This window comes from Pan paniscus, chromosome 2 (assembly GCF_029289425.2).
Source record: "Pan paniscus chromosome 2, NHGRI_mPanPan1-v2.0_pri, whole genome shotgun sequence".
Classification (NCBI taxonomy): domain Eukaryota; kingdom Metazoa; phylum Chordata; class Mammalia; order Primates; family Hominidae; genus Pan; species Pan paniscus.
In genome coordinates, this window is record NC_085926.1 from 108,840,700 (window position 1) to 108,866,917 (window position 26,218).

The 26,218-nt window shown below is 37.0% G+C and overlaps 1 protein-coding gene across 1 annotated transcript in view; it reads right to left on the minus strand.

Moving 5' to 3' along the window:
- The window catches only part of LOC100996032 (uncharacterized), a 426,340-nt gene that overhangs the window by 194,350 nt on the left and 205,772 nt on the right, over positions 1-26,218 (minus strand). Inside the window, exon 4 of the mRNA XM_063602889.1 lies at positions 25,316-25,488. The gene's annotated coding sequence lies outside the window, so the exon portion shown is untranslated. The remainder of the gene's footprint in view (positions 1-25,315; positions 25,489-26,218) is intronic.

Sequence of the window (26,218 nt, forward strand, 5' to 3'; positions counted from 1 at the left end):
GAGTTGTTTTTTTCTTTTAAATTTAAGTTCCTTGTAGATTCTGTATATTAGCCCTTTGTCAGATGGATAGATTGCAAAAATGTTCTCCTATTCTGTGGGTTGCCTGTTCACTCTGATGATAGTTTCTATTGCTGTGCAGAAGCTCTTTAGTTTAATTAGATCCCATTTTTCAATTTTGGCTTTTGTTGCCATTGCTTTTGGTGTTTTAGTCATGAAGTCCTTGCCCATACCTATGTCCTGAAGGGTATTGCCTAGGTTTTCTTTGAGGGTTTTAGGTCTTACATTTAAGTCTTTAATCCAACTTGGGTTAATTTTTGTATAAGGTGTAAGGAAAGGGTCCAGTTTCAGTTTTCTGCATATGGTTAGCCAGTTTTCTCAACACCATTTATTAAATAGGGAACTCTTTCCCCATTGCTTGTTTTTATCAGGTTTCTGGAAGATCAGATGGTTGTAGATGTGTAGTGTTATCTCTGAGGCCTCTGTTCTGTTCCATTGGTCTATATATCTGTTTTGGTACCAGTACCATGCTGTTTTGGTTACTGTAGACTTGTAGTATAGTCTGAAGTCAGGTAGCATGATTCCTCCAGCTTTGTTATTTTTGCTTAGGGTTGTCTTGGTTATACAGGCTCTTTTTTGCTTCCATATGAAATTTAAAGTAGTTTTTTTTCTAATTCTGTGAAGAAAGTCAATGGTAGCTTGATGGGGATAGCATTGAATCTATAAATTACTTTGGGCAGTATGGCCATTTTCACAATATTGATTCTTCCTAGCCATGAGCATAGAATGTTTTTCCATTTGTTTGATTCCTCTCTTATTTCCTTGAACAGTAGTTTGTAGTTCTCCTTGAAGAGGTCCTTCACATTCCTTGTAAGTTGTATTCCTAGGTATTTTATTCTCTTTGTAGCAATTTTGAATAGGAGTTTACTCATGATTTGGCTCTATGTTTATCTATTATTGTTGTATAGGTGTATAGGAATGCTTATGATTTTTGCACATTGATTTTATATCCTGAGACTTTGCTGAAGTTGCTTATCAGCCTAAGGAGTTTATGCATTGAGATAACGGGGTTTTCTAAATATAGTCATGTCATCTGCAAACAGAGACAACCTGACTTCCTCTTTTCCTATTTGAATACCTTTATTTCATTATCTTGCCTGATTACGTTAGCCAGAACTTCCAATATTATGTTGAATAGGAGTGGTAAGGGAGGGCATCCTTGTCTTGTGCCAGTTTTCTAGGGGAATGCTTCCAGCTTTTGCCCATTCAGTTTGATATTGGCTGTGCGTTTGTCATAAACAGCTTTTTAAATTTTGATATATATTCCATCAATACCTAGTTTACTGAGTGTTTTAGCATGAAGGGACATTGAATTTTATTGAAGGCCTTTTCTACATCTATTGAGATAATATGTGGTTTTTGTCATTGGTTCTGTTTATGTGATAGATTACATTTTTTGATTTGTGTATGTTGAACCAGCCTTGCATTTCAGGGATAAAACTGACTTGATCGTGGTGGATAAGCTTTTTGATGTGCTGCTGGATTCGATTTGCCAGTATTTTATTGAGGATTTTTGCATCAATGTTTATCAGGGATATTGGCCTGAAATTTTCTTTTTTCGTTGTGTCTCTGTGAGGTTTTGGTATCAGGATGATGCTGGCCTCGAAAAATGAGTTAGAGAGGAGTCCCTCTTTTTCTATGGTTTGGAATAGTTTCAGAAGAAATGGTACCAGCTCCTCTTTGTATCTCTGGTAGAATTCGGCTGTGAATCCACCTGGACCTGGGGTTTTTTTGGTTGGTGGGCTATTAATTACTGCCTCAATTTCAGAACTTCTTATTGGTCTATGCAAGGATTTGACTTCTTCCTGATTTAGTCTTGGGAGGGTGTATGTGCCCAGGAATTCATCCATTTCTTCTAGATTTTCTAGTTTATTTTTGTAAAGGTGTTTATAGTATTCTCTGATGGTAGTTCGTATTTCTGTGGGATAGGTTGTGATATCCCCTTTATCACTGTTTATTGTGTCTATTTGATGCTTTTCTCTTTTTTTTTTTCGTTAGTCTGGCTAGTGGTCTATCTATTTTGTTAATCTATTCAAAAAACCAGCTCCTGGATTCATTGATTTTTTCAAAGGGGTTTTCGTATCTCTAGCTCCTTCAGTTCTGCTCTGATCTTAGTTATTTCTTATCATCTGCTAGCTTTTGAATTTGTTTGCTCTAGCTTCTCTAGTTCTTTCAATTGTGATGTTAGGGTGTCGATTTTAGATCTTTCCCACTTTCTGATGTGGGCATTTAGTGCTATAAATTTCCCTCTAAACACTGCTTTAAATACATCCCAGAGATTCTGGTTCGTTGTGTCTTTGTTCTCATTGGTTTCAAAGAACTTCATTATTTCCTCCTTAATTTTGTTATTTACCCATAGTCATTCTGGAGCAGGATGTTCAGTTTCCGTGTAGTTTTGTGGTTTTGAGTGTGTTTCTTAATCCTGATTTCTAATTTGATTGCACTGTGGTCTGAGAGACAGTTTGTTATTATATCCATTATTTTACATTTGCTGAGGAGTGTTGTACTTCCAATTATGTGGTCAATTTTAGAAAAAGTGCAATGTGGTGTTGAGAAGACTGTATATTCTGTTGATTTGGGGTGGAGAGTTCTGTAGATGCCTATTAGGTCTGCTTGGTCCAGAGCTGAGTTCAAGTCCTGAATATCCTTGTTTTTTTCTGTCTCATTAATCTGTCTAATATTGACAGTGGGGTATAAAAGTCTCCCACTATTATAGTGTGTGAGTCTAAGTCTCTTTGTAGGTCTCTAAGAACTTGCTTTATGAATCTGGGTGCTCCTGTATTGGGTGCATATATATTTAGGATAGTTAGCTCTTCTTGTTACATTGATCCCTTTACCATTATGTAATGCCCTTCTTTGTCTCTTTTGATCTTTGTTGGTTTAAAGTCTGTTTTATCAGAGACTTGGATTGGAACCCCTGCTTTTTTTGCTTTCCATTTGCTTGGTAAATCTTCCTCCATCCCTTTATTTTGAGCCTATGTGTCTTTGCACGTGAGATGGGTCTAATGAATACAGCACACCAATGGGTCTTGACTCTGTCCAATTTGCCAGTCTGTGCCTTTTAATTGGGGCATTTAGCCCATTTACATTTAAGGTTAATATTGTTATGTGTGAATTTGATCTGGTCATTATGATGCTAGTTGGTTATTTTGCCCATTAGTTGATGTAGTTTCTTCAGAGCGTCGATAGACTTTACATTTTGGTTTGTTTTTGCAGTGGCTGATACTGGTTTTTCCTTTCCACATTTAGTGCTTCCTTCAGGAGCTCTTGTAAAGCAGGTCTGGTGGTGGTGACAAAATCCTTCAGCATTTGCTTCTCTGTAAGGGATTTTATTTTTCCTTCACTTATGAAGCTTAGTTTGGCTGGATATGAAATTCTGGGTTGAAAATTCTCTCTTAAAAATGTTGAACATTGGCCCTCACTCTCTTCTGGCTTGTAGGGTTTCTGCAGAGAGATCCGTTATTAGTCTGAAGACTTCCCTTTGTGGGTAACCTGACCTTTCTCTCTGGCTGCCCTTAACATTTTTTCCTTTATTTCAACCTTGATGAAACTGGCAATTATGTGTCTTGGGATTGCTCTTCTCTAGGAGTATCTTTGTGGTGTTCTCTGTATTTCCCGAATTTGAATGTTGGCCTGTCTTTCTAGGTTGGGGAAGTTATCTGGATAATATCCTGAACTGTGTTTTCCAACTTGATTCCGCTCTCCCCATGACTTTCAGGTACACCAATCAATCATAGGTTTGGTCTTTTCACATAGTCCCATATTTCCTGGAGGGTTTGTTCATTCCTTTTCATCTTTCTTCTCTAATCTTGTCTTCATGCTTTATTTCATTAAGTTTACCTTCAATCTCTGATATCCTTTCTTCTGCTTGACCGATTCAGCTATTGATACTTGGGTATGCTTCACGAAGTTCTCGTGCTGTGTTTTTCAGCTCCATCAGGTCATTTATGTTCTTCTCTACACTGGTTATTCTATTTAGCAGTTTGTGTAACATTTTATCAAGTTTCTTAGCTTCCTTGCATTGGGTTAGAACACGCTCCATTAGCTCAGAGGAGTTTGTTATTACTCACCTTCTGAAGCCTACTTCTGTCAATTTGTCAAACTAATTCTCTGTCGAGTTTTGTTCCCTTGCTGGTGAGGAGCTGTGTTCCTTTGGAGGAGAGGAGGCATTCTGGTTTTTGGAATTTTCACATTTCGCTCTGGTTTTTCCTCATTTTCATGGATTTGTCTACATTTGATCTTGATGCAGATGACCTTTGGATGGTGTATTTGTGTGGGCATCCTTTTTTGTTGATGTTGATGTTACTGCTTTCTGTTTGTTAGTTTCCCTTCTAACAGTTAGTCCCCTCTTCTGCAAGTCTGCTGGAGTTTGATTGAGGTCCGCTCCAGACCCTGTTTGCCTGAGTATCACCAGCAGAGGCTGCAGAACAGCAAAGATTGCTGCCTGATACTTCCTCTGGAAGCTTCATCCCAGATGGGCACTTGCCAGATGCCAACTGGAGCTCTCCTGTATGAGGTGTCTGTTGACCCCTGCTGGGAAGTGTCTCCCAGTCAGGAGGCACGGGAACCCACTTAAGGAGGCAGTCTGTCCCTTAGCAGAGCTCAAGTGCTGTGCTGGGAGATCTGTTGCTTTCTTCAGCCCTGGCAGGCAGGAACATTTGATTTGTTTTTTTCTAGACTTTTTGAATAAATGGAATCCTACAATGTATGTTTTCTGTGACTGGCTTTCTTCTCTTAGCAAAATATCTTCAAGGTTCTTCCATGTTGTAGCAGGTATCAGTACTTTATTGCTATTTTATTGCTGAATAATAATCCATTGTATGGATGTATTGAATTTTGTCTATTCATCTGTTTATGGACATTTGGGAAGTTTTCACTTTTTTGCTATTATGAAGAATGCTGCTATGAACATCAATGTACAAGTCTTCATTTGTAAATTTGCTTTAATTATTTTGGGCAAATACAAAGAATATAATGGCTGGGTCATATGGTAGATGTACAGTTAACTCTGAGAAACTTCTAAACTATTTTCAAATCAGTTGTAATATTCTACATTTCTACCAGAAGTTATGAGAGTTCCAGTTGTTCTACATTTTCTTCATCACTTGGTGTGATCAAGATTTTAATCTTAGCCGATATGGTGGGTATTTAACTGTGGTTTTAATTTGCATCTCCATAATAACTAATGACACTAAACACATTTTAATATACTCATTTGGTATCTATACATCATTTTTGGTGAAGTATGTGTTTAAATTTTTTGCCCATTTTTATTGGATTTTCAGCTAATTATTCAGTTGTAAGAGCTTATTATATATTCTGGATTTAAGTCCTTTGTTGGATTTGTATGTTTGTCAATTGTTTTCTCCCAATTCGTGTCTTACCTTTTCCATTTTTAATACTGTATTTTAAATAGCAAATGTCTTTTATCAGCTTTATTGAAGTAAAATTGACAAAAATTGTTTATATTCAAGATATATAATGTGATGTTCTGATATATGTATATATTGAAATGATTTTCAAAATCAAGCTAATTAGCATATCCATTCCTTCACACAGTTACTTTTGTGTGTGTGTTTGTGTGGCGAGAATACTTGAGATCTACTCTCTTAGTGACTTTCAAGTATACAATAAAATATTAACTATATCCTCATAATGTAATAGGTCTTTAGAACTTATTCATTTTATAACTTCAAGTTTACACCCTTTGACCAACATATCACTTCCCCCTAACCTCCAGTCCCTTAGTAACAACTCTTCTACTCTCTGTTTTTGTGAGTTAGTCTTTTTTAGATTCCTCATAAAAGTGAGATCATGTAGCAATTGTCTTTCTATGTCTGGCTTATTTCACTTAGCTTAGTGTCCTCCATTTTCATCCATCTGGTCACAAATGGCAGGATTCCCTTCTTTGGAAGGCTGAAAAATGTGTGTGTGTGTGTCTGTGTGTGTATATATATATTTATATATCACAATTTCTTTATCTATTTATTCATTGAAGGGCACTTAGGTTGTTTCCATATCTTGGCTATTGTGAATAATGCTGCAATAAGTATGGGAGTAAAGATACTTCTTCGAGATAGTGATTTTGTTTCCTTTGAATATATGCCTAAGTGGGATTGCTGGGTCATATGGTAGTTCTATTTTTAGTTTTCTGAGGAGCCTCCATGCTATTTTCCACAACGACTCTTCCAATTTACATTCCCACCAGGATTGCATTACATCTGTAGATTATCATGGGTAATATGGTCATTTGGCAATACTAATTTATCTGTTCCATGAACTAGGAATGTATTGCCATTTATTTGTGTCTTCTTTAATTCCTTCCATTAATGTTTTAGTTTTCAGTGTACAGATTATTCAACCCCTGGATTAAATTTAATCCTAAGTATGTCCATTCTTTTTTGATACTATGTGTGTCAATAAATTGAATAATTTAGAAGAAATGAATAAATTCCTAGACACATACAACCTACCAAGAATTAATCATAAAAAAATAGAAAATTTGAACAGATCAATGATGAGTAAGGTGACTAAATCAGCAATCAAAACACTCCCATCAAAAAAAAAAGCTCAAGATTTGATGGCTTTGCTGTTTAATTTTATCAACAGCTAAAGAAGAATGAATAATACTGTTTCTCAAACTTTTCCCAAAAATGGAATGGGAAAGAACACTTCTGTACTTATTTTTACAAAGCCAGCATTATGCTAACATTAATGCCAGACAAAGATATATGAAAAAAGAAAACTATAAGCCAATAACCCTCCTGAAAATAGATGCAGAAAATCTTCAACAAAATGCTAGCAAACCAAATTCAACAGCACATTAAAAGGACCATACAGCATGATCAAGTGGGATTTATTCCTGGGATGCAAGAGTGTTTTAACATAGCCAAATCAATAAAGGTGATATATCACGTTAACAGAATGAAGGACAGGAATCATATGATCATCTCAATAGCTGCAGAAAAAGTATTTCACAAAATTCAGCATCTTTTCATTATTACAAACTCTTACCAAATTAGGTATAGAAGGCATGTACCTCAACACAATAAAGCCCATACATGACAAGCCCACAGCTAGCACCATATTTAATGGGGAAAAGGTGAAAGAATGGTAGCTACAGTGAAGAGTCTGTTAATTCAATTGCAAATGTGCCTGAGGAAAATGATATTTGGATTACAGGAAGAAGAAAAGTATAAGATCCCCACTTATGCATATTTTTATATAAGATCAATCTGGCAAAAAAAAAAAAAAACCTGAACAGCAAATCACCCTTAATAAATAATACTAGAATGCAGAATGAATACAAGTCTCTCAAAGGCAGTAATTATAGTCTCCTTAGAAAAAGATCACATCTTTTTGGATCATCATTACATACCTAGAGCTTAGCACACAGAAGTTGTTCTAAAAATATTGAATATTGAGTGACCAAGAAATAAGTAGAAAGGATGGGATAAACAGCTGACTGAAAGGATTACAAGTGAAAGATCACTACACATTATACATCTTGAAACATCACCATGTACCCCATGAATATGTACAATTATTATTTGTCAATTAAAAAATAATTAAAAAAAATTAAAAAGTAAAAAGTAGACATTTAATAATAATTATCATCATCATCACCATTATTTTACTGGTTAAAGGAAATTTAATATCCTGGATTGGATCCAAGAAAAGAAAAAGGACATTAGTGGAAACACGAAATCTAAATAAAACTTGTAGTTTGATTAAAAAATAATAATTGATAAATTCTGGATTTGGATTCTGGTCCTTTGGAAACTGATGAAGAAAGGACGGAAGTGAGATCTAAAGGCCTCTAATGTGGATGTTTTAGAGTCTGAAGAAGGAGTTTCAATCAGGCAAGAATTGAAACTGATTCCGTGATGGAGCCTGGGACTGGACTTCCATGGATTCTGGGTGGTGAAACTTCAGAGGCCCAACAGGACCTCTGAGATTTTGGGGGAGCCTCAGAAATAAGCATATATTTGGGAAGGGCTTATAATATTGGTCTTTTGCGAACAGTTCTGGGTTCTAACAGATGTGAGCGTAAAAGTACTGTGAGTATAACAATGTTAGGAGACTTCAGGGTTTGTAGATGAGGGAAATAAAAATGACTCCTATAGGCTTGTGGATGGTGGGACTTTGATGTTGCTCCCTGGATACTCCAAAGCCATGGTTGTCACATTTACTTTGTATCAGAATCACAGGGGAGCTTTCCAAAAAATGCAAAGCCCTGAGATTCTAATTGAATTAGAGCAAGATTCAGGCATCTATAGTTCTTCAACTTTCCCAGATTATTCTAATGTGCAGCCAAGGATTGAGACTGACTTAAACCAAAGACCAAGGAGGCTTTACGTTAGGTGCACTGGAGAATCTTTAGAAATGTATTGCAGGTTATAAAGTCTGTGGCTGGACCTGAAAGCACTGGAGGAAGAAGCTAGGATTATGAGGTGAAAACATTTGGAAAGTGGAGGATGAGTAAAGGAGAAGATCAGTCACTGGGCATACTTCATTAAATTATATTTCAAGTACTGGAATTTACTCTATCCCTTACAAGCTAGTAGATTTTGTGGAAAAGGCAAAGAATCTGCAGTCAGACACCATGAACTTAAGTTCAGCCTTATACCCTTACAAACTGCCTGACTTTAATAGATTACTCAACCTTTCTCAACCTGATTTTTGTCATCTGCAAAGTGGGAATAATAATTTTTAAAACCGAGGAGTCACTGGGAATGGAGGAATTACAGAATGTCTATGTTAATGTCACTTATTATTAAATCCTGAAAGGCCTCCCCAAGCTGAAATCATTGTCAATTTGGGGGCTCTGTCCACAAACCCAGTTCCAAAATAAGAGTAGAGTTAGACAAGAAGTACAGTGATGATAAAAGAGAAGAAAAAAAGGAATATGAAGGCAGGTATCTGAGGTCTCCATGATTCAGGGTTGAGGAGCTAGATAGGAAAGAAAAGTAGAGTTTAGGTCCGTTGAGGGTTTCAGGCTGAAAATGATGATATGATTTTCTCTGAGGTAGTCCAAAGATTAGATAAATGAAAGCTGCACTTCAGAGACTAAAATAACTGAGTTCACTGGAAAGCTGGGCTTTTTTCTATCCATGAGTACCTTGAGGGACCACCCTTCCCATGCACTTCTCCACTTGTACACAAAGATCCATATTTACCAATGAAGACCCTATGTTGGCTGATGTAAAAAAGCAAAGGAACCATCCTTTTCACTGTAGCTTCAAATGAAGGAATTTTTTTCTAAAAAGGATGGTCAATAATTGAAATTGAAATGAGAGACACCAAAAATAAAGTAACCTTGGCTTAGTGCCCATAAAGCAGAGGACTAAAGCAGTTCATATATTCCCAAAGATCACACTGCTAGCTTGGCTACTGTAAAAACAGGACACTGTGTGTGTAAAATTGAAAATAAAAACAGGCATTCTGTAAAAACATATTATGGTCTATTCATCTTCAGACATCTAGTTGGCACTGAAACATTTGGTTGAAATTAATTTGACCTTCCATCTGTGAAATTATTGTTTTCCATGGGCTTGGTCATATGATTATTAAGTGGTGGTTTTAGTTTCATCATTTTCTTTATTACAGTTTAATATCAGTGTTTTATTATCTACGTAGAAGGTAGGACTAAGGACTATAACCACATTAATCATATTTCTACTATGAGAAAGTATTCAATGAGCTTCCCATAAAATGCTACCTTGAGGAAATGTCACTATTAAAATTGTACAGCTGCTTTGAATACATAAAATTTTTACCAAAAAACAAAAACAGACACACTTATTGTTGTTGAGGCTGGCATTATTATGATGGTTGCTCGGTGGTCCTACCTCCCCCACCTCTTCCTGTCCAGTCATTGCTTATCACTGTCACTGCATGGTCAAATAAGTCCATATCTACTTCAGTAGATGGAAAAGAATGTACAAAAATGAAAACTCATTCTACGATGATATTTGCACCTTTAAAGGCCTGCTTATTTATGATCTGCCTTCGGCTTTTTTACCCTTCAAGCCCTTGAGCTTAAAAATATTAAATGAAGGTGTTTTCTATATTCTACCTTTAAGACCTTTTGCAAGAGAAAAGAAATTATAAGAGGAAAGAAATTATTGTCTTTCCCTTCACTTGGCTAGAGGAAAAGATATAAAACAAACTCAAAGGAAAGAACAACAAGAAAAATAATACCATTTAAGCAGAAGTCAGATGGAATATCAGTTTAGCCTTCTGAAACAGACACCACCGCAGCTACTCCATGTGTAGGGTCAATACAGAGCCCAGGAGCTAGCTAGGATGCTGTTGCTCTGATACGGCTTTCTCAGACTCTGGTGCAAATCTGCAAAATAGCTCAGACTTAGAGGCACACCAATAACGTGCATATAATTATTATGGGAAATGTATAAGTTATTTACCCAGTAAGCTCGAAAATATCAAAGGATGAATTTGGCTCTTATTAGCATGAAGCCTTTTAAAATGACACTCAGGAAATTCTTTCCTGTTCTTTCATTTGCAGATTATTTCCTGAGTAGCTCTGTACCACATCTTGAGATTACAGAACCACCCAGAAATTTTATCCTCTTCTTTTAAACAAATATTGATTTTACCAGTCTTTCTGAGCCCAAATATTTTGGATGGGATGGAAATGAATGTCACATTTCTTTTTAGGGCTGTAAGTACTTAATGATGAGATTCCCTCAGGTGATATGGCACTAGCCACAGAGTCAGTCATGAATTTTGGAAGGTGGGGTCCAGATGAAGAGAGCAGCTTCTTTGGTTTTAAGCTCTTGCTTGAAAACCAAGGCTAAAACCTGGTGATGTGGCATTTTGTCTGAGAGTGTTATTTCCATGCTGAAGAGCCAGTCCATCCCAAGTGATCAATGCTCAAACTATCTTAACTAGGATGAGCTGAATCAAATAAGCTTGGGCTCCATTGCAAAGGTTCTGTGTAAAATTCCCCTTGGGGAGAGTCACTGGGCATAAGAGCTGGTTAGCACAGAATTTGAGCAAATTTCCCTGGGGCCTCCATGGGAAACCTATACTACCACTCCTCTCCATTGTGTGTAATCTGTAAAGGCTATGGGAAGGGAGGATATGCATTTCTAAGGAGTTAGCTTGGAATTGTCAAAACTAACCCCATCTTGTGGTTTTTGTAATTGGTTCTGTTTATGTGATGAATTACATTTATTGATTTCTGTATGTTGAACCCACCTTACATCCCAGGGATGAAGCCAACTTGATCGTAGTGGATAAGCTTTTTAATGTGCTGCTGGATTCATTTTGCCAGTATTTTATAGAGGATTTTCGCATCGATGTTCATCAGGGATATTGGCCTGAAATTTTATTTTTCTGTTGTGTCTCTGCCAGGTTTTGGTATGAGGATGATGCTGGCCTCAAAAAATGAGTTAGGGAGAAGTCCCTCTTTTTCTATTGTTTGCAATAGTTTCAGAAGGAATGGTACCAGCTCCCCTTTGTACAGCTGGTAGAATTCAGCTGTGAATTCGTTTGGCCCTGGGCCTTTTTTTTTTGTTAGTAGGCTATTAATTACTGCCTCAATTTCAGAACTTGTTATCGGTCTATTCAGGGATTCGGCTTCTTCCTGATTTAGTCGTGGGAGGGTGTATGTGTCTAGGAATTTATCCGTTTCTTCTAGACTTTCTAGTTTATTTGCGTAGAGGTGTTTATAGTATTCTCTGATGGTAGTTTGTATTTTTGTGGGATCGGTGGTGATATCCCCCTTTATCATTGTTTATTGTGTCTATTTGATTCTTCTCTCTTTGCTTCTTTATTAGCATGACTAGCGGTCTATCTATTTGGTTAATCTTTTCAAAAAACCAGCTCCTGGATAGGTGCAAAAAAGGATGTCGATAAAATTTAACACCTCTTCATGCTAAAAACTCTCAATAAACTAGGTATTGATGGAACACATCTCAAACAATAAGAGCTATTTATGACAAACCCACAGCTAATATCAAACTGAATGGGCAAAAGCTGGAAGCATTCCCTTTGAAAACTGGCACAAGACAAGGATGCCCTCTCTCACAAACTCCTATTCAACATAGTATTGGAAGTTCTGGCCAAGGCAATCAGGCAAGAAAAAGAAATAAAGTGTATTTAAATAGGAAGGGAGGAAGTCAAATTGTCTCTGTTTGCAGATGACATGACTGTATATTTAGAAAACCCCATTGTCTCAGCCCAAAATCTCCTTAAGCTGATAAGCAGCTTCAGCAAAGTCTCAGGATACAAAATCAATGTGTAAAAATCACAAGCATTCCTACACATCAATAATAGACAAACAGAGAGCCAAATCATGAGTGAACTCCCATTCTCAATTGCTACAAAGAGAATAAAATACTCAGAAACACAACTAACAAGGAATGTGAAGGACCTTTTCAAGGAGTACTACAAATCACTGCTCAAGGAATTAGGAGGGGACACAAACAAATGGAAAAACACTCCATGATCAGGGATAGGAAGAATCAATATCATAAAAATGGCCATACTGCCCAAAGTAATTTATAGATTCAATGCTATTCCCATCAAGCTACCACTGACTTTCTTCACAGAATTAGAAAAAACTACTTTAAATTTCCTATGGATCCAAAAAAGAGCCTGTATAGCCAAGACAATTCTAAACAAAAAGAACATAGCTGGAGGAATCATGCTACCTGACTTCAGACTATACTACAAGTCTACAGTAACCAAAACAGCATGATACTGGTACCAAAACAGATATATAGACCAATGGAACAGAACAAAGGCCTCAGAAATAACACCACACATCTATAACCATCTGATCTTCCAGAAACCTGACAAAAAAAGCAATGGGGAAAGGATTCCCTATTAAATAAATGATGTTGGAAAAACTGGCTAGCCATATGCAGAAAACTGAAACTGGACCCCTTCCTTACACCTTATACAAAAATTAACTCAACATGGATTAAAGACTGAAATGTAAAACCTAAAACCATAAAAACCCTAGAAGAAAACCTAGGCAATACCCTTCAGGACATAGGCATGGGCAAAGACTTCATGACTAAACACCAAAAGCAATGGGAACAAAAGCCAAAATTGAAAAATGGGATCTAATTAAACTAAAGAACTTCTGCACAGCAATAGAAACTATCATCAGAGTGAACAGGCAACCTGCAGAATGGGAGAATATTTTTGCAATCTATCCATCTGACAAAGGGCTAATATCCAGAATCTACAATGAACTCAAACAAATTGAAAAGAAAAAATACAACCCCATCGAAAAGTGCGTGAAGTATGTGAACAGACACTTCTCAAAAGAAGACATTTATACAGCCAACAAACATATGAAAAAAAGCTCATCATCACTGGTCATTAGAGAAATGCAAATCAAAACACAATGAGATGCCAATTCATGCCAGTTAGAATGGTGATCATTAAAAAGTCAGGAAACAGATGCTGGAGAGGATGTGGAGAAATAATAATGCTTTTACACTGTTTCTGGGAGTGTAAATTAGTTCAACCATTGTGGAAGACAGTGTGGCAATTCATCAAGGATCTAGAACCAGAAATACCATTTGAGCCAGCAATCCCATTACTGGATATATACCCAGAGGATTATAAATCATTCTACTATAAAGACACATGCATATGTATGTTTATTGAAGCACTGTTCACAATAGCAAAGACTTGGAACCAACCGCAATGCCCATCAATGATAGGCTAGATAAAGGAAATTTGGCACATATACACCATAGAATACTATGCAGCCATAAAAAAGAATGAGTTTATGTCCTTTGTAGGGAAATGGATGAAGCTGGAAACCATTCTCAGCAAATTAACATAGGAACAGAAAACCAAACACCACATGTTCTCGCTCATAAGTGGTAGTTGAACAACGAGAACAGATGGACACAGGGAGGGGAATATCACATACTGGGGCCTGTCTGGAGTTGAGGGGTTAGGGGAGGGATAGCATTAGAAGAAATACCTAATGTAGATGATGGGTTGATGGGTGCATCAAACCACCATGGCACGTGTATAGCTATGTAACAAACCTGCACGTTCTTCAATGTATCCCAGAACTTAAAGTATAAAAATCAAAACAAAACAAAACAAAAAACTAATCCCTTCTGCTGGGAGATGGAGCATAATGGAAATACTGGAATAGAAATAGAGACAGAGAGAAGAAAAAAATGAAACTGAGCTAAATAAAAATACTTCAATGCCAAGTGGAAGCAAAAGACTCAAACCTTGCCTGGCAAAGCAATCATTGGAATGTGTGCAACATTGTGAAGTAACAAGTAGAATGAACAAAGAAAGTCACATGGAGTTCTCATGTGACTTTGAGATCAGGTTGATCTTGGAAAAATCAATTCGCTTCTTTGAATTTCATAATGTATTTCTTAATAACATTTATGAGGTGTCTCAGGCCTAACAGAGAATGTTTTCATTTCTATTTTCTGTTCTATTCATATCTATCATGTGATGGAATGAGGACGAGGAGAAGGAGGAAGAGAAGAAACATTCAGCTAATACTCTATGTCAAGTTCTAAGTGCTAAAGTATATTTACTTCTTTTTTTCAACAACCCTATGAGGTATCTAACAGTATGAAGCCCATTTTATAGAAGAGACATTGAAGTCAATGAGGTTATATAGTATGCATGATGACACTGTCAGTAAGTTTTGAAGACAGAATTCAAACTGGGTCAACCTAGTCTTGAATTTTAAAACCAGATTTATAATTTTTGCTACTTTCACAGGACAATAATAAAAATATGATGATGACAAAAGAGCACTACAAAATCATTATACAGAGATTGAATTATATTTCCTGAGACTTGAAACTGCTTTCCTCTTGTAAGCAAGGCAATGTTGAGAACTAGGTGAATTGATGTCAGTGAATCCATATAGCAAGTGGCATGGAAGGACCATGCACCTTCCTAAAGTGCTTCACATTACTCAGAACACTGGGGGAAGATACTTCCAAGACAAGAAAAAATGTGGGCATTATGGTTATTATTCTTATTATTCAGTTGAGTAAACTGAATTCACACAAGTGTGAAGAATGGAGTACACAAATATAACATAGTTCAACCTTGTTGATACTAAAGTACAGTGTAATGTTCCATGAACATCTTTTCAACCAACTTCAATCCAGAATTATTCTCCCATTACAGGAGCTGGAGGATTTCACTTGTGGGGGTCATTAGGATGCTTCCAAAATACTCTGGTTTTCTCTTTCTTATCACCGAATAATATTGTCCTTCCCTATCCCTTGAAGTTAGGTATGGCCATTTGACTTATTTTAGCCAATGAAATATGAGCATAAGCGACATGTGTCATTTCTAAACAGAAGTCTTAAGCGCCAGAGTTATTCTCCAGCTGTCTCTTTTCTCTCTGATGTGGGTAACAGCAATGCTTCACAGGAAGGTATTATATAAGCCCAAGACTCCAAGTAAGGAGACAGAATAGTATCCTCTGCTGACTTGCTTTTGATGTCTAGTGTGTGTGAGAAATTCATCTTTTGCTGTGTTAAGTCACTGAGACTTGGAGACTGTTCCAAATTTCAGTCAAGGGACTGTTCCCATCCTTAATGATATACAAGCTTATCTCTGTATTTGTCAGAGGTCAATGGAAAAACCAAAAACGACCATACCTATTCTTTTTGCAGCAATGTTATTAACGAAGTGGACTAGGTGCTACAGAATGAATGGAAAGCTTGAAGGAGAAAGATTTAGGTCAGACGGTGGCAAACTGTAGCCTGAAGATCAAACACACACCTGCTATCTGTTTTTGTAAAAATAAAGTTTTATAGGGAATAGCCATGTCTATTTGTTTATGTATTTTCTATGGCTATTTTTAAACTATCACAGAGTTAAGTAATTGCAACAGAGATTGAATGGCCCACAAAGCCTAAAATATTTACTGTCTGCCCTTTAAAGAAAAAGTTTTCCTGTTGCTGATTTAGGGTAAGCTTCCTAGAATGGCTTTTAACAGCATTCAGAACCAACAAACTTAAGAAGCTACTACCTCTAAGGCTAGAACTGGAGGTTTGCCAGAAGAAAGAAGGCAATTTTGCCTCCAACGCATATCTATCCCTCAACAGAGAGAAGGCTGGAGAACAGACACTGAAGAGCTGCTGCATAAAAACTGCACATTTCCAGAATATTGTATGAAAAAGATGCAAAAAGGCAGCCTCTGCCTCACTTCTGTCTCCAAAATCTTGTGCAAGAGAACCTAGTTGGTAGAATCTAGTTCTCATCCAGAATTTTAGCTTTTGGGCTGCAAAAAAGAAGCATAAAGTTCCTAGCTCTCCAACTTTTTATCTAAAAGCACAATGAAAGGGGAATTGAATTAACCAGCTCAGAGTATTTAGCTGACAGTTACTGTTTTACTGTCCTCAGATTTCTGGGATAGTCCATCTTCTTTATGATTTCACATGAATCCTTGCAATACATACTTTTTTATTTAGACTAATATGAGTGCATTCCTTGCAAATCATTAGAGAAGAACTTGAAATTGAGCTACCGAAAATATGTATCCTGTCTCAATTTTATAAAAAGACACATAGATGTATACATTACATCTTCATTTATGTATCAGTCACAGCAGAGTTACCAAATGGCAATAAGTGGTTAATAAGTGTACATTACTAAATTGTCAAAAACCTTCCCAGTCCATCCATTTCCTTCTACATCAAATAAAATTATTTTCATTTGAGTTTCTAGAATAATCATAATCTGGTCCTATTCTATTTAACTATGTACCCATCACCTCTTAAGTCAGTTTCCCTGTCTCTGCTCAGAATGATCTGGCTACATACTGTCCCCTAAGTCCATGTTAACACCTACCTCTGTGCCTTCCCAATGTTATTCTCCCTTTCTCCTTTCCTTTTCATCCAGCATATCAAAGTTGTTCAGAGCCAACTTCTCAAAGCAGCTGTCTACGCTTGTTGTCTCAATTCCACCCTGACATCAACTCCATCAGTCCAGGGGAGAGCAAAATCATGGACGTCATCAATTTAGTGAACATTGGTCCTCAGATTACTTGACCCCTCAGCCACATTTGAAGCTATCGATTTCTCCTTTCATGTTAAAATACTCTCGGTTTTTAGTTTCTGTGACTCTTAGTTTCTGTGACAACACCCTTGCCCAGTGTTTGTGACAGCATCCTTCCCCTTCCCCTCTCTACTAACAGCTTGTTATCTTCCAACCAGGAGCTAGATCAGATGTTTCTTCAATCATCTGACCTAGGATCTTCACTATCTGCGTTCTCTTCCAAGGTAAGTTTGTACAAACCCACAGAATCAATTACTATCCTCACACTGATGATTGATTTTGGTTTATGTTCTAGTATGAAGAAGATAATTCTCTTATTCCTTTTGTTTGTTTTCTTATAGAGAGATTCCCATTATAGAGAAACCCTCTATAACCCTTTCTTGTTCGTTCCCAAGAGAGAAGAAATTATTTGTCAAATGCTAATTTTGAGAAGAATAAATGAAAAATGCTTGGATCATCACTTTCTTCTTTCTCCTTAGAAATCAGACACAAAGAGCATATATTCTGTTCTCTTCCTCCATTTGCAAGTTTCCAGGCATGGGGTCCACTCATGTGTGATACAGCCCTGCCTGTGACAGAATAGGTAAGTCTGTCTATTTGTGGGGTTCACTATTAATAAACAGAGTGCCTGCAGTCAAAAGCCACGTTCATCAGTATCAGTCTTAGCAGTAATAAAAGCAGTTTACCTCTCCATCTTCTCTCTTGATTTATGTCTCATTAAATTTGAAATTGAATAGAGAAAGTGGCACTCTGTAATGGGCCCATATACAACAACTCTGAAATAATTGAGTCCCATTTTCAGAGCAACCACTTCACTCACTTCAGAAGTTTTTATTGAACATTTACTATGCCCAGACACTGTACTATATACTGAGAATGCATAGTAGGTATTCTCAATGAACAAAACAGCTAGCTTTGCTTCCTTATTCATTTATTTGTTTGGTCAACAATTATATATTGAGCATCTGCTCTATGTGCTTGATATGCATCGCTTAAAGTAAACAAACAGAAAATGAGATACATGCCCTTGTGGAAATTTATTTTATTAGGGGAAGATACACAATAAATATAATAAATAATTACATAATATGTTAGAAGGTATTACATACTACAAAAAAAGGAAAAAAGAAACAGTAGAGATGGGTAGGGAATAAGGAGAGTTGATATAGTATTATGATTTGTAATAGGTTAATCAAGTTAAGTCTCCTTGGGTGGTTGAGCAAAAAAGTGGAAGAACATGAGCAGTTAGCTTTGTAAGCATCTGAGGAAACTATTCAGACAGAAAGAATGGCCAGTGCAAAGGCCCTTAGGCAAGATCATGGTTGGTGTGCCTGTAAGGGAACGGTAAGGAGGACTGTGTGACAGAAGTAGAAAGAACCAAAGGGAGAAATATAGGAGATAAGGGTAGACACAAACCCTGGGGCCAGAGCATGTAGTGTCTTGCAGGCCATTGTCAGGACTTTGATATTTAATGGAATCATTCTGGCTCCTGTATTAAGAAGAATGCCTCACTGGGAATAAGGATAGAATCCCAGACACCAGTTAGGTGACTTTTGCTGAAAGTATAGTGGCTTAGACCAGGCTAGTAGCAGCAGAGGTGGTGGAAAATAGTCAGAGTGTAGATATAGTTTGAAGGTAAAGCCAGCAAAATTTTCTAAACAATTGTATCTGAGATGTTAGAGAAAGGGAAAATCCACTGATAAAACCAAAGCTGCTTTTGCTTTTGTCTTTTAATTTTTGGTGTCCCATTTTACTTTCTGTTTTAGCTTTTTCATTATACCACTTTGCATTAATTATTGTTTTACTTTTTTCTTCAGGAATTACAACATGCAGCACTTTGGGAGGCCAAGGCAGGTGAATCACAAGGTCAGGAGTTCGAGACCAGCCTGGCCAATATGGTGAAATCTGCCTCTACTAAAAATACATAAATTAGCTGGGCATGGTGGCGGGTGCCTGTAGTCCCAGCTACTTGGGAGGCTGAGGCAGGAGAATAGCTTGAGTCCTGGAGGTGGAGGTTGCAGTGAGCTGAGATAGCGCCACTGCACTCTAGCCTAGGTGACAGAGTGAGACTCCATCTCAAAAAATAAATAAAAATTACTGTTCTGCCACTTCACATGAAACGGAACAATTTTTCCACAGTATAATTCCAACTCCCATCCTATGTGCTACTGATGTCACATATTTTACTTGTATCTACATTGTAAATAGCACAAGAAAATGTTTTTATTTTTATGTTAAATTGTCTATTTTTTAAATTTCAAGAATAAAAACATGAGTAGTTGCTTATGTTTGCCCATATATTTATCATTTCTGAAACTCTTCATTCCTGTCTGTAGATCTGAATTTCCATCTTATATTATTTTCATTCTACCTGAAGAACTTCCTTTAGTATTTCTCGTAACGCTAGTCTGCTGGCAACAAATTTTGTCAGCTTTCCTTTATCTAAAATTGTCTTTATCTCATGCCCATTTTAAAAGATGTTTTCATGGAATATAGGCTTTGAGATGACAATATGTTTTTCTTTTAGCTTTTTAAGGGTCTTTCTATCATGGTTCTTCTGTATGTAAAGTCTTTTATTCCTCTGGCTATTTCTGTGATTTTTTCTCTTTAACTTTAGTTTTCAGCGGTTTGTATGACTGTGATGTGCATCAGTGTGGCTGTCTTTGTATGTTCCCTGCTTGGGGTTTGCTGAGTTTCTTGCATCTGTAGGTTAATTTAGAAAATTTTGGCCCGTATTTCTTTTTAATATTTTTCAGTCTTGTTTTTTTCTCTCCCGTCCTTCTGGAAGTCCAGTTACATGTATATTATACTTACTGATATTGTTCAATAGGTCACTAAGGCTCTATTCCTTTTTTATTTCCTTTCTTTTGGTTCAATCATTTTTCCTCTCTCTTCTATGTCATATTGTGATCTCCTAAAAGTTCTTACTGAAAATGTGTCTATATATATATATATCACTCTTAACAATCTATCCCAATGATCAGATATACCCTAGTTTTCGTGGTGGTAGAAGAAAGACTTCTAAGAAAAGAAACTAAAAATTTGTATAGCTGCTTTTGGAAGAAGATAATTATCTTTCTCTGCCAACAGTGAACCAAATAAAAGTCTAGCATGAACATTTGGCAAATATGTGAAACCTTGTTGCCATGGACTTGAAGGATGCTTCATATAGCAAATTGAAAGACATTTCTGTGTTGGGTAGTCTGTTCAAAGTGTGGCTCATTTAGTTACATCACAGCATTCAATGATATTTTACTTATTTTGCCAAGGTTTAAAGCAAATAGTCATTAATTTGTAGTTTATTATGATAGTTACAGAAAAACTCAAAATATTTCCAGTGAACACATTTTGATAAATAAAACAACTAACATTCATTAAAAAGAAAAATATGTACTTCCTACCCTCAGCCACCTCATTTCACTCTCCCAAATTGCTTATGAAGGGAGTTTTTGTTGCTGCTTGTTGCAGTGATCCAGGCTTGCTGCCTAATTCTCTTTTCTATTTCTCACTTGACTCTCAATCACAGTGCCTAAATAGGTGCTTAAAAACAAAATCAAAGCCCTAGTGTTTTGGGTACATCACAGAGTGGATACGTGCTCTAAATGAACGAGTGCTTCTCTGAACATTATTTATCAAAAAGGCCCTGAAGATGTCATCTTGGATTTTATCTGCTTTAAGCAAGTGTTCATCTGTTGCTAAATCCACAAGACAGAATTACAGAGACTAAGGATATACAGGGGGTCAGAAAAAAAAACAGTGAAAATCTTCTCTGAAGTGAATATGAGAATCAGGCTGTTAATTCATCATTGAATAATTATTGCAAATCCAAAGCAGTAAATTGACAGGGTAGATATTGGAGGAGACCTACTGAACTATATGCCACTAAGAGAAGAAAAGAAGACATAAAGGTCATAGTTCTTGGTCTTAATATTCTCAGGATCTACTAAAGTAGACAAGACATATGCAAACCCAACCAAGGAAGAGAGACAAAGAAAGCTATGTAAAAAATCAAGAATAGAAAAAAAAATCAAAAGCTGGAAAAAATAGATCAAATTTTAGAATGATTTGTTTTGGAGTATTTGCATTATAAAATTAATAAAGTTAAATAAAAGTAGAACCCCAGAGCAATAAAACACGCTGTGGGGTAAACTGTAAGGCATAGGGATTTAAGGAAAGAAATTCATTCATTTATTAGTTCTCTCAGTAAATATTGCATTGAGTATTTATTACACATCTACTATGGTCAAAAAGCAGTGCAAGAGAATTGTTCTTGATACTCATGGAGCTGATAATGGTCTGGTGGGTGTGAACTGATATTGGCTAATTAACCGTAATAAAAGAATGTAAGCTCCACTTTCTCCCTTGATTCCAGGACAAAAATCTCTTGTTTTTTCTCCCACCTCTCTGATCACTCATTTTCAATCTCCTTTCCTAGTTTCTCCTCTCATCCCTGGGCTTCTAAAGGTGAAGTTCCAAAGACTCTATCCTTGAGCCTCTTTTCTTTTCTTTTTTAAAAATCTATGGCTGGTTCCTGGGTTGAGTTGAGTTCCCTCAAAATTCACATGTTGAAGTCCTAACCCCTTCTACCTCAGAATGTGAACTTATTTGAAAACAAGGTTGGTGCAGATGTAATCCGTTAAAATTAGGCTATACTGGAGTAGAGTGGACCCGTAATCCAATATAAATGGTATCCTTTTAAAAGGGGAAATTCGGATGCAGACACACACGCAAGGAGAACACCATGTGAACCTAAAGGCAGAGATTAGGATGAGGCATCTATAAGCCAAAGAACTCCAAAGATTGTCAGCAAACACCAGAAGCTAGAAGAGAGGCATAAAACAGATACTTGATTCTCCCTCATAGCCTTCAAAGAACTGATCCTTCTGATGCCTTAATCTCCAGCTTCTAGCCTCCAGAGCTGTGAGACAACAAATTTCTGTTGTTTGAGCCACCCAGGTTGTGGTACTTTGTTACGAACTCCCTGTCAAACTAATACGTCCCCAGGTAATCACATTTTGCCTCAGTTTTAAATTACGTATCTATGCCAGAATCTCCCACATTTACATCTTTTATAAGAATTTCCTTTCATCTTCCAGATTCATGTATGCAACCACCTACTGACATTTCCACTTAGATGTCTTAAAAACATCTCAAACTCAATATGTCCAAAATTGAACTCCTGATCTCTTACCATAAAACGTGTTCACCTATAGCCTTCCCTGTCTTATTAAATGGCAGTTCTATTCTCTTGGTTTTCAGGTCAAAATCCTTGGTGGGTGTAATTCCTGGTTCCTTTCTTTTTCTCATATTCTATATTCAGTCTTCCAGGAAATCCTGTTGACTTCACCTTCCAAATACATCTAAAATATATTATTTTGCCCATGACCTCTACTCTATTACCCGCATCTGAGCTAGCATCTCTCTCCCCCAGATTCCTGCAACAGCCACCTAACCTCCCTGCTTTTACTCTTAACCCCCTTAATCCATTCAACACAGCAACTAAAATGATCCTTTTAAAATATCAGTTGCCTTGTGTTGATCCTCTGCTCAAAGCTTACAATGGTTCACCTTTTCCTTCAGTGGAAATGTCAAAGCATTCACAATGGCCTATGCTGGTGGTTTAACACACAGACCTTTTCTCCTCTGTCACATTCTCCTCAACCACACTGATTGAACAACTTCAGACTTTTAGCAAGTGTTTTTAGTTAAATTTAATTGTATCAATTGAATTGTCATTTCTGTGAACTTCAGTTTCTTCCCTTGTAAAATGAAGAGGTTTAAATAATCTATACGGATTCTTTCAGCTCTAACACTTATACTTTTTCACTAACAAGAGAATTCACTCTACTATGTATTATGGTGACACTGTGTTGAAGGGGTCCAAATGAAGCTACTATTTTGTAATTATAGAGTTGATCTAATCACCAAAGACAGAGCACTAGGCAATCTAATTCCCAAAGTGAATTTTATTCCGTTTAGCTGACTACATTCAAACAAATTAGATAATTTGATAACCTTAGCCACTATGTAAGAAACTAGTAATCTTTAGAAAAGCTGCATGTTCTGAATGGGCCGGTCCACATTTTACGTGAATCAAGAGGACATATACACATGTAAGAATACCTACATGTTATATATATATTATTGTAAAGTATACCTAGCATGCTGCAGTATAAATACATCACTATAATATTTGTAAAATATCTCAATATTGCCAGATCACATATAGTGATATATTATCATGAGATAATTGCCCCTTATCTCATGACTCCTACTAACCTCCCACCTCCAAGACTGAACCTTGAGTATTATTGCTCCATGAAAAGTGAGAGCAGACATTTGGTTTATTTATTGGTAAAATAATAAATAAGCTTGGAAATCAAGCATGGAAAAAGAGAGAATTTTTCTAACTTTCATAGTATATTTAGCCAAGTGTGCTCAGACCATAGAGTTTCCATCAGGGACAAGACAAAAAAAAGCTAGGCCAAGGGATTTGGTGCCCTAAGGTAGAAGGAAAGAACCTTCTCCATACTTGACAATAGAATGTGTTTTAGATAAGATAAGGGATGCACTGAAAGCAGATGCTACTCATATATGAGTCTGGAAAACGCCATGATGGAGAACAGTTCTGTACCCACATAACAGGCTACAGCATGGTAAAGAGGATAGGGCAGCTTGATGGGCAAAGTGAGATGCAGTTGGTACTCCTAAAGTAGCCTCAGTTTCTCTGTGGCATTTTGATAAATCGAGAGAAGGTAGATCTTCTGTAAGGACAACTCTATTCTCACATTTAAGCTAATCATCTGTGTTTTGCTGGCAATTTCTGTTACCTGCATCAATTCAGAAACAAAATTCTCTGTGAAGTTCTCATGTGTTCACAAATCATCCACTCCTGTCCTTTCTCTCTGGCCCCCATACCAATGGTCATGGCTTTCTGAGACACTTGAGGGAAAGGGCCACTTTGGCCAGAAACCAGCAAAGGGAATTCCAAGGGTGCTTTCTCCTGATGCTCCCAAAGTACCCAACCCTCAATATTTCAAAGCCTTTTCATTGAGCTACACATCAGCACTTCACCATCCCCATTCTACTCACAAATCTCAAATGACTAAGATGCCACTGTGTATGTGTCAAAGTCATGGTCAAATGGCAGAAACTGAAGCAATCATTCATTCTGATTGGTATTCATTCTGGAATGTGATAGGAGTGTTCTGGGATGACTAGGGTAATCATATCTGTCTGACTTTAATCCAGAAAGATAACAAGGAAAAAATGAGTTGTAAGTGAAATTTTAAAGAACATTGGAAGGCAGGAAGAAGTTAGGGCATTCCAGCCAATGGGAATAAAAGAGTGCAAGTTGAAGGCCATTTATCTGAGATATACAAAAGAAGCACATTTGTTTTACTGGAGCAGAAACTGTGTCAGCGATGAGACATGGAATAATTACAGAGTAAAAACTGATGGCAGTTGTGGAGGAATCATTTGATATAACTTCCTTAAGGCCAAAAAAACAGTATTTCTTCACCTCAAAAAAATAGTATTTCACACTTCAAAATCAAAAATACAGCTAATACTGCCTTTCAACTGAGATTATATATAGAAGCATATTCATTTTTTAATGTTTTTGCCCCAAATAATTTTCTCCTTTGGGAGGCAGTATTAGAACTATGATGATAATGAAAGCACTCAACAACTGTAGCCACATTTGTAATGATTTAGCAGTACTTAGCTGAGGTATCATGACATCAGAAAACACAACAAATGCTTTGGAGGGACAATGAGTGGCCTCTATACTTAGCAACACTGTACCTGCATATGTTATAGGTGGAAAAACCTCCTGGGATAAGCACTGGATAATAAAGAATTTGATTCATCTTTGCTAAAACTTCTGATAAAGAAGCTAAGTTTGACTTTCTGGCTATGGCAGCAAGCATTTAGGTCAGATACATTCCAAGTATTGGAAATAGGTATGTGTACATAGCATTTATGATATATGTTCTGTGTATATGCAAGCACATTCATAAATACATATGCACACATATTTGTGGCAGGCAAACTCACTTTTATTTGAGAACTCATCTTAGATAGTAGCCACCTCATTGACTCTAGATCAATCAAGCAATATTTATTGAAAAATCTATGTATTATTTGTGCTACATGGGATGGAAGCTGGAAAAACTATCTGAGACCCTCAGACAGCTTTCATTTGTCTTACCTTAGAGCAGCAAGGGCAGGAAGACAGAGGATGGAGCTTGAACCTGGCACATGTCCAGATAACTGCGCAGCCCAAGGTGCAGAGGGTTTGACAAGACCTAGCATGCTGCAGGCAATAGTGAGCACTTTACCACCAAGAGGTCATGAGCTTCCAACAGGTAGACACTTTTCTTCCTAAGAAATGCAAGGCAGAAACACCTGTGGTTTACCTTCAGTTGTGAACGTTTATTCCAAGAACACAAGAAGACAAGGTCACATGAAAGTTACCCCATCAGCCTGATAATCATGCTAGGATTCAGATTTATAGGCCGTTCAGAAATCTCATAGACACCCAGAAAATGTGTTCAGCATCTTCTACCTGGGACTCCCACAGAAGTTATACATTTCTAAATGAAAAAGGATAATATGCCATCATTCTCTATAGTGCACCCATTGTGTAGAATTTACCCCAAGCCACTTGAGAGACCCCTGAGCTTCCTCAGATGCACCCTTTGTACTTATCTCATGCTCCTGTCTCTAACTTAATTGTATCTGGCTACTGCACCAGAGTTACTTTCACTAAAAATCCACACTGTGAGCCCTACAGTAGCCTCCAAAAATAACAGTTTTCTTGCCACTTTCCCTTTCAAAGTTAGTTGCATACAAATAAGCCTTTGAGGTACCATAGACTCTACCAGCCTGCAATGGAAGAACTCTGAGTTCCAGCAGCAAGAGTCAATATCTGTTCATGGGTAACCTCCTCAGTCAAGAAAACCAAAGGGAACAGGTATCACCTATCATGAACCAAAGTAGAGGCAGAGTTTTAGGAAGTGAGATGACAAAGCACAAGTCATTAGTCAGGCACCAGAGCTGGGTCAGGTTGTAAATGAATGATCTCATGGTCAAGGTAGAGTTAAATCTTCAT